Source organism: Molothrus ater, chromosome 4 (genome assembly GCF_012460135.2).
Source record: "Molothrus ater isolate BHLD 08-10-18 breed brown headed cowbird chromosome 4, BPBGC_Mater_1.1, whole genome shotgun sequence".
In the NCBI taxonomy this organism is placed as follows: domain Eukaryota; kingdom Metazoa; phylum Chordata; class Aves; order Passeriformes; family Icteridae; genus Molothrus; species Molothrus ater.
This window is the reverse complement of record NC_050481.2, coordinates 11,803,274-11,809,341: the sequence shown is the minus strand read 5'-3', so window position 1 is coordinate 11,809,341 and position 6,068 is coordinate 11,803,274. Positions and strand designations below refer to the sequence as shown.

General features: G+C 58.4%; 1 long non-coding RNA gene across 3 annotated transcripts; it reads left to right on the top strand.

Moving 5' to 3' along the window:
* The first annotated feature begins 2,643 nt into the window (after positions 1–2,643).
* LOC118686739 (uncharacterized) lies at positions 2,644–5,750 on the top strand. Of its 3 annotated transcripts, none has more exons than XR_004980226.1 (5): positions 2,644–2,947; positions 3,145–3,270; positions 3,776–3,928; positions 5,000–5,241; positions 5,418–5,750. It is a non-coding gene; the product is annotated as an uncharacterized LOC118686739 (long non-coding RNA). The 3 variants fall into 3 exon arrangements; XR_004980227.1 differs by having other exon boundaries at positions 3,759–3,928; XR_008508391.1 differs by having other exon boundaries at positions 3,675–3,928.
* The last annotated feature ends 318 nt before the right edge of the window (positions 5,751–6,068 follow it).

Below are 6,068 nucleotides of genomic sequence, written 5' to 3'. Positions count from 1 at the left end.
TGTCCCTAATTCTCTTGCATGCAGGTGGCTGTAGAGCCCTGGCACCCCTCACTCCCAGAAAAGATTGTAAGAGCATCGTTGCTGACCTGGCCAGGGACAGTGGCAAGCTGCAGCAGCACAGCACCATGTGCTTTCAAGCGTTTGACTTTGGTGGTTTCTCTCACCTTGGGGGGTGTGTGTGTGTGCGGGCCAGGGAGGCTGTGAGCTTCTCTGGGACTCTTCTCAGATGTGTCCCAGCCAGGATTCCTCCACACCCTGCCAGGCTGCAGCATCTGGCTGCGGGATACAGCTTAAATGGTTATTGCAGTGGTGCTGGGAGGAATGTGAGCTGAGCTGTCTTTAAAAAAACAGACTAGAGTTGCTTGCTCTCCACTGTAGTGTCATTGAGTTTTGATGGTGCAGAAGTGATTGCCCCCAATTTCCTGGTTTTTTACTTCTTTTGCTTGTTGGCAGTTACCCAGAAAGGTTGGTAAAAGGGTTATTCTTGCACTGCTCATGGATAAGGTGTGGCTGAATCATGGAATCTCTGAAGTTCCTGTTAGTTGCTGTTGGCTGTATCTTGTTGAGGGCATGTCTTGCCTGTAATATTTCCTGATAAAAGGCAGTTAGGAAGTGACTGAAAAGTAATACAGTCTTGTGAGCTGGAATACTGGAATGAAAAACCTGGATCCTGTAGAAGTCCCAAAGCCAGAGTCGCCAAAAACTCAGAGGAGCACCCTCCACAGCTACAAGGTGTGCTGATCTCCAGAGAAACACGATCCCCTGTGCCAGCGATGAGGGCCTGCAGCTTCCAGACTTTGGTGCCTTGAGTTGTGAGATAAATTGTGCTAGTTCATGTTATCTGGGGCTGAGGGCAAGGGCAGGAGATAATGGTGTCTCAAACTCCACAGGGTCAACCAGGACCTGCTTTCACTCGTGCCACGAAGTCTTGTGTATTTCAGATTGTTCAAGAGCACCTTCCATCAGCATTGGAGCTGGCGTGACGGCCTTAGTGCAGGTAAGAGAGGAAATGCCAGGCCAGCTGAGGGATGTCACACAGCAGTGACCTGCTGGGTGCTGCAGAGCCCTCTGTCACACAGCAGTGACCTGCTGGGTGCTGCACAGGCCTCTGTCACTCTGTCACACAGCAGTGACCTACTGGATGCTGCACAGGCCTCCCCCATTCCCTGGCAGTGCCCACGCTCCAGGACCTTTACAAAGCCCAGTGCTTGTACAGCAGCCTTTGCAGTACAGTGACTGCTGGGCTTTTACATGTCATGGAGAACTCCAGCTTGGAATGGTGATTTTTTGGACATGGTAGAGGAAGATAGCAGGCTGCCTGGTAATCTTTGGGAAAGCCATTGATGTCTGCTTAAAGCTTGGCTTCTTGCAAGGGGAAGAAAAGCAGATTAGGAAGTCATTGTCCCTTTGGCTTGTCCTTTGCCTGCTGTTCCCTGGGCCTGAGCTGAAAGGAGACATCTTGGTGGTGCAGCACTTGCTGTTCTCTAGGAAGGGTGGGAACTGTGGGAAGTGCAGTGTCTGTGTGTAGGAATTAAAGCTGAGAGCAGCTCTTGCAGATGCAGACACAATGTTCCTCTGGGCTGCCTTGTTGCAGTGCAGGCTTCATTGCATGCCTGTCCCTTACTCTGGAGTCCCTGAGTGCCCTGAGAGTGCCCTGAGAGGTGACGCTGAGTAGTTAATCCAGAACTGGTCCAGCGGGGCACCAAGGAGCGGGAGTTTCCTGCCCACAGGAGCCCATATTGCCCTGCAGCCCTCACAGCCAGCAAGTCCCAAAGTGCAGCTACACAAGGGCTGCTCTGGGCAGTGTCTGGTCACATTTGTCCTAAGGGACCAAGGACGCACATTTGGCTGTTGTGTGGCCTCCTGGCCACTGTGCCCTGCCAGAAGCCAGTAAGGAGTGGGTGCGCTCTGCCTGGAGCACACATGAGGGGTGTCTGTCTGGGATAGAGTGGGTCATTGTGGGATCAGGACCAAGTCCCTTCACTGGCTCAGAGCCTCTCCTGGAGCATCATAGGGGCAGCAAGAGCTGCTGATGTTTCCCCAAGAAGGAGCACTTGGACTTTGCCTGGCATGTCGGCCTCTGGTGATCTGCAGGCAGGCATTGCTGTGCTGGGAGCAGAGGAGGGCTGCTCTGTGCAAAGCTGGCTCAGTGCCTCCGTGCTGCCCCAGGCCTCTGGCTCCATCGAACTGCTTACAGGAAGGAATAAAGGTTCTGCAGGTAAGTATCGACCGAGGATCATGTTCCTGTGCAATAAAACATGCTGCAGAATGAGCCTCTTCAGCCCAGCGGGCTGCACGGTGTGACACCCGTGTGTTGATGCTGGGTTCCAGACAGGAACTGGGCTCATGTGAAATGCGGCTCGGCTGCCCCCTCTCCACGCCGGGCCTTTGATAGCAGCGGCCGTTCGCGTACGGGGAAGAGCTGGGATCGCTTCTCACCGGGAATGATCAGGGACCAAGCCTGGCTGCCACTGTGGGTGGCACGGGTCCCGTTCCGGGAGCGGGCAGGGCCCTACAGGGACACAGGGAGCCGGCGCTCGGGAACTGCCGCCGTGGGGCCGCAGCACCGGCTCGGCTGCGGCGGGATGCGCTCGGGGGGCGCTGCCTGCAGTACCGGTGCGCGTCCTGCAGGGGCCCCGGCGAGCCCCGCCCGGGGCCGGGGCGCCGGGGGCGAGCTCCGGCCCCCGGGAGCCCCGCGGCCTTTTCTGGGCGGGCGGCGAGGCCCTGACGGGGCCTGTGGTTTGACAGCGCCTCGGGGCGAAGGGCACGGTCCCCGCGGCGGTGACTGGGCTGTAACGGGGAGCCGGACGCTGCGCGGCCGTGTGGTCGGGGCCGGCTGCTGGCAAAGGGGCCGGGGCCCCCGCCCTTTCCAGGCTGCACTGTGCGCTTGGGAAGACCTTTGGGTGTCTGCGGGCATGGACGAGGCGTTCCGGAGCTCGGGCTCAGGGTGAGTACGTGCTCTCCCACCTCGGGGCTATCCCGAACTGCGGTTCCCAGCCGGGGGCAGGAGCAGCCGTGCCGGGAGCTCAGGGGCTGCCCCGGCCTGGGGCCTATCCCGCGGGAAAGTGTGGCATGGCAGAGAAGGGAGTCAAGGGTGCTCTGGAACTTGGAACCTATACAAGTGTTTTCCAAACATATTCGCAGGGATTCAGCCGCGGGGAAGCTGCAGAGAAGGCTGCCCGGCACTGCTCCCCAAAATGGACCCTCCCCGAATGGGGTCTCGCAGAGGATGGAGCAATTGCAGCCACCGCGTCATTCCTGTGAAATTCGGTAAGTCTGGGGAAGGCTTTCCTCACTGTCCCTGTCTCCGAGCCAGCTGTGTCTTGTCCAGCGGCCCTGCCTGGGCAGCCCGGCTCGGCACAGCTGGGTCCCTGCTCCCAGGCTCACCGGAGGGAGGCAGAGCCACCAAAGAAAGGGGCAGGTGGGGCCTGCAGCCACGGCAGGGGGAGGGAGAGAAGGCAAAGCCTCTACACCAGCCCTGGGCCCAGGAGAAGCTTCTGAGAGGCACCGGGGGCTCGTGTTTGTCCAGAAAGCTCAGGAGCTCCAGGGAGGCTCAGGGGGGTGCCCCGGCCTCTGCAGCCCTGTGACAAAAGGGGCAGGTGAGGGTCCACAGGAATTGGCTGCAGTCCTTAGAAGCAGGGTCTGCTTTCACCACTGCATTTTGCTGCCTGCAGAGACCTGTGGTGTGCATTGGGAGCTCCTGCTGGGGCAAAAGCTTTGTCTTCCAAGAAGCAAAGCTGCAGCCTCTTCCTCACCAGGGACTGCCTCCATGCAGGAAACAGCACAGGGGACTGGCCGAGGGGCTCAGCCTGGGACACGGCCCCAGCAGGAGCAGCCCTGGGCACACTGGCACGGGAGGATGAGCCCAGGTGAGGAGCATGGCCCCAGCGTGGCACCAAGAGAGGCTGGCACAGGAGGATGAGCCCAGGTGAGTGCTCTGACCTGGGCAGCTTTGGGGAAGGTTGCGGGATCAGGCAGAAAGGAAGGAATGCCCCGATGCACATGACCTGAGGAAGTCGTGCCAGGCTATGGCTGAGGGGAACACACTGTGCTGGTTCTGGTGCTGGCCCTGCTGTGGGCCACTTTGGGGCTGGCAGCAGGCTGCAGCAGGGCCAGGGTCATGGCTGTGCCTCTGCATTGTCCTTGGCTGTTCCTTGGGAAGAACGTGGTTGTGCTTGTGGTTTCTGGTTGTGTGGCCTGTCCTGTCCTGGCGTGGTTTGGGGCTGCAGTGGCCATGCTCCTGGACAGGGCCCTGGCTGCAGGGGGGTTGGGACAGGAACTGGGGCTGGGATTCAGCTGTGCCTGACAATTGTGGGAGCCATCACCTTGAAGGGAGCTGGGAGAAGGGGCTGCACCAGAGCTGCCCGGGGGTGGCTTCTCCCCACACCATCAGCAACCATCCAGGGCTGCTGCTGCTTTGGCTTCTGGTCACAGACGGGCTGGGGACAATCCTGCCCTGCTCCCCCCCCCGGGGGGCTTCTGGACATTCTGGGCCCTTCGTGGCCGGTGTCATTTGCTCCTTAGTGTTGGGCTTGGCTCAGTGTTGTTTGAGGGATGTGCCCTGTGGCGTGTTCAGGCTGGGATCAGGGTTGTGCTGTGCCTGGCTCAGTGATGTTTATCAGGATGAGCAGCACAGTCTGTGGCTCCCCAGTCCTGCTCTGGAGCAGGGTGAGGGTGGCTGGGGGAAGGTGCTGGGCCAGGCCAAGCTCAGCCCCAGTGTTGTTTGGTGGCTGGTTCCCACAGTGCCCCTCACCGAGCAGAGGGCTTGCAGCAATCTGTGCCTCCTCCTCTGCTCTTCTGGGCAGAAACGTGCGTTTTCTGGGCTGAGCCCTGAGCTCTCCCATTGAGATTTCTGCCTCCCTGTCCTCGGTGCACAGTCTGTGCCCAAAGCAGGGGCAGCAGGGAGGGAAGGGCTGCCCCTGCCTGGGAGGGGGGACAGGCATCTCCTGTGGGGCTGTGCTGTGCACCCTGGGGATGCTGACTGACCCCCTTTCTGCAGAGACAGAGGAGACGCTGCTGCACCACATCCCCAGGAGAGCCCCTGCCTCCATTCTGCTCTCAGGGGTGGGACTGGGAGCCACCTCCATGCAGACAGAGAGGGACACCTGGCCTGGCTTCACTCCCCGAGGGAAGAGGCTGCTCAGAGCTCCTGATTAGGGACATCCACGCCTGGGCCTGGCTGGGAATCCAGGGTGCACCAGTTCCAGATCCAGCCAGGAGACGTTCCTGCTGCAGCTGCAGGTGAGCTCAGCTCTCCCTCAGGGATGCCTGTGCCTGTTACAGCTCCAGCTGATGGACACTGGACAAGAGCTGTTCCTGGTGCTCACAGCTCCTGCTGATGGACCCCTGCTGACTTATTGCTCAGGATATCTGAGGGCCCAGGTGATGTCTGTTCCTTCTGCTTGTTTCACTTGCAGGTGTTACCCAGTCCAGCTTGCTGAACCTCCAGCTCTGGCTGTGGCGTGTTCTTCATTCCAGCTCTGGAACTGAGATGCTCCAGTTGATGGCTGCTCCAGTTCCTTCCAGCTCTGGCTTAGCAACTGCGGCTTTTTGTTACAAGCCACTTTAAAGCTCCAGCTAATTTCAGTTATCTGGGCTTTTGGCCAAGTTGTACATGACTCACTGTCATCAATTACATATAACTATTAACTTGGTTATAACTATTAACTATTTATTGTCATAGTTATTGTTTAAATAGAAGTCATAACTGTTGTAGTGGTTGTGCACAATAAACAGTTGGATGTGGAAAAGGGGCTGAAAAGTGCTTTTCTTTCCTGAGACTATCTCAGACCCTTGAAAGAGCCTGGGGCATGCTGGTGTCCCTACCTTTGGGGACCAAGGTGACCGGACCCCCTCCTCCAGAGAGGGTCCTCATCCCCAGCCCTCCCACCCAAAGGCTCTCCCCCAGCCTCTGCTTTGGGGGCTGAAAGCAGGCACCTGAGCTGCTGTTTCCAGGTCTCTGGGAAGTGCCACTTGGTCATTTTTCTGAGTTCCAGAAACACTGGACTAGACCTGCATTTTCAAGAAAAGAAAATGCAGGACTTTACTTTTTCTGAGCTTCACAAACA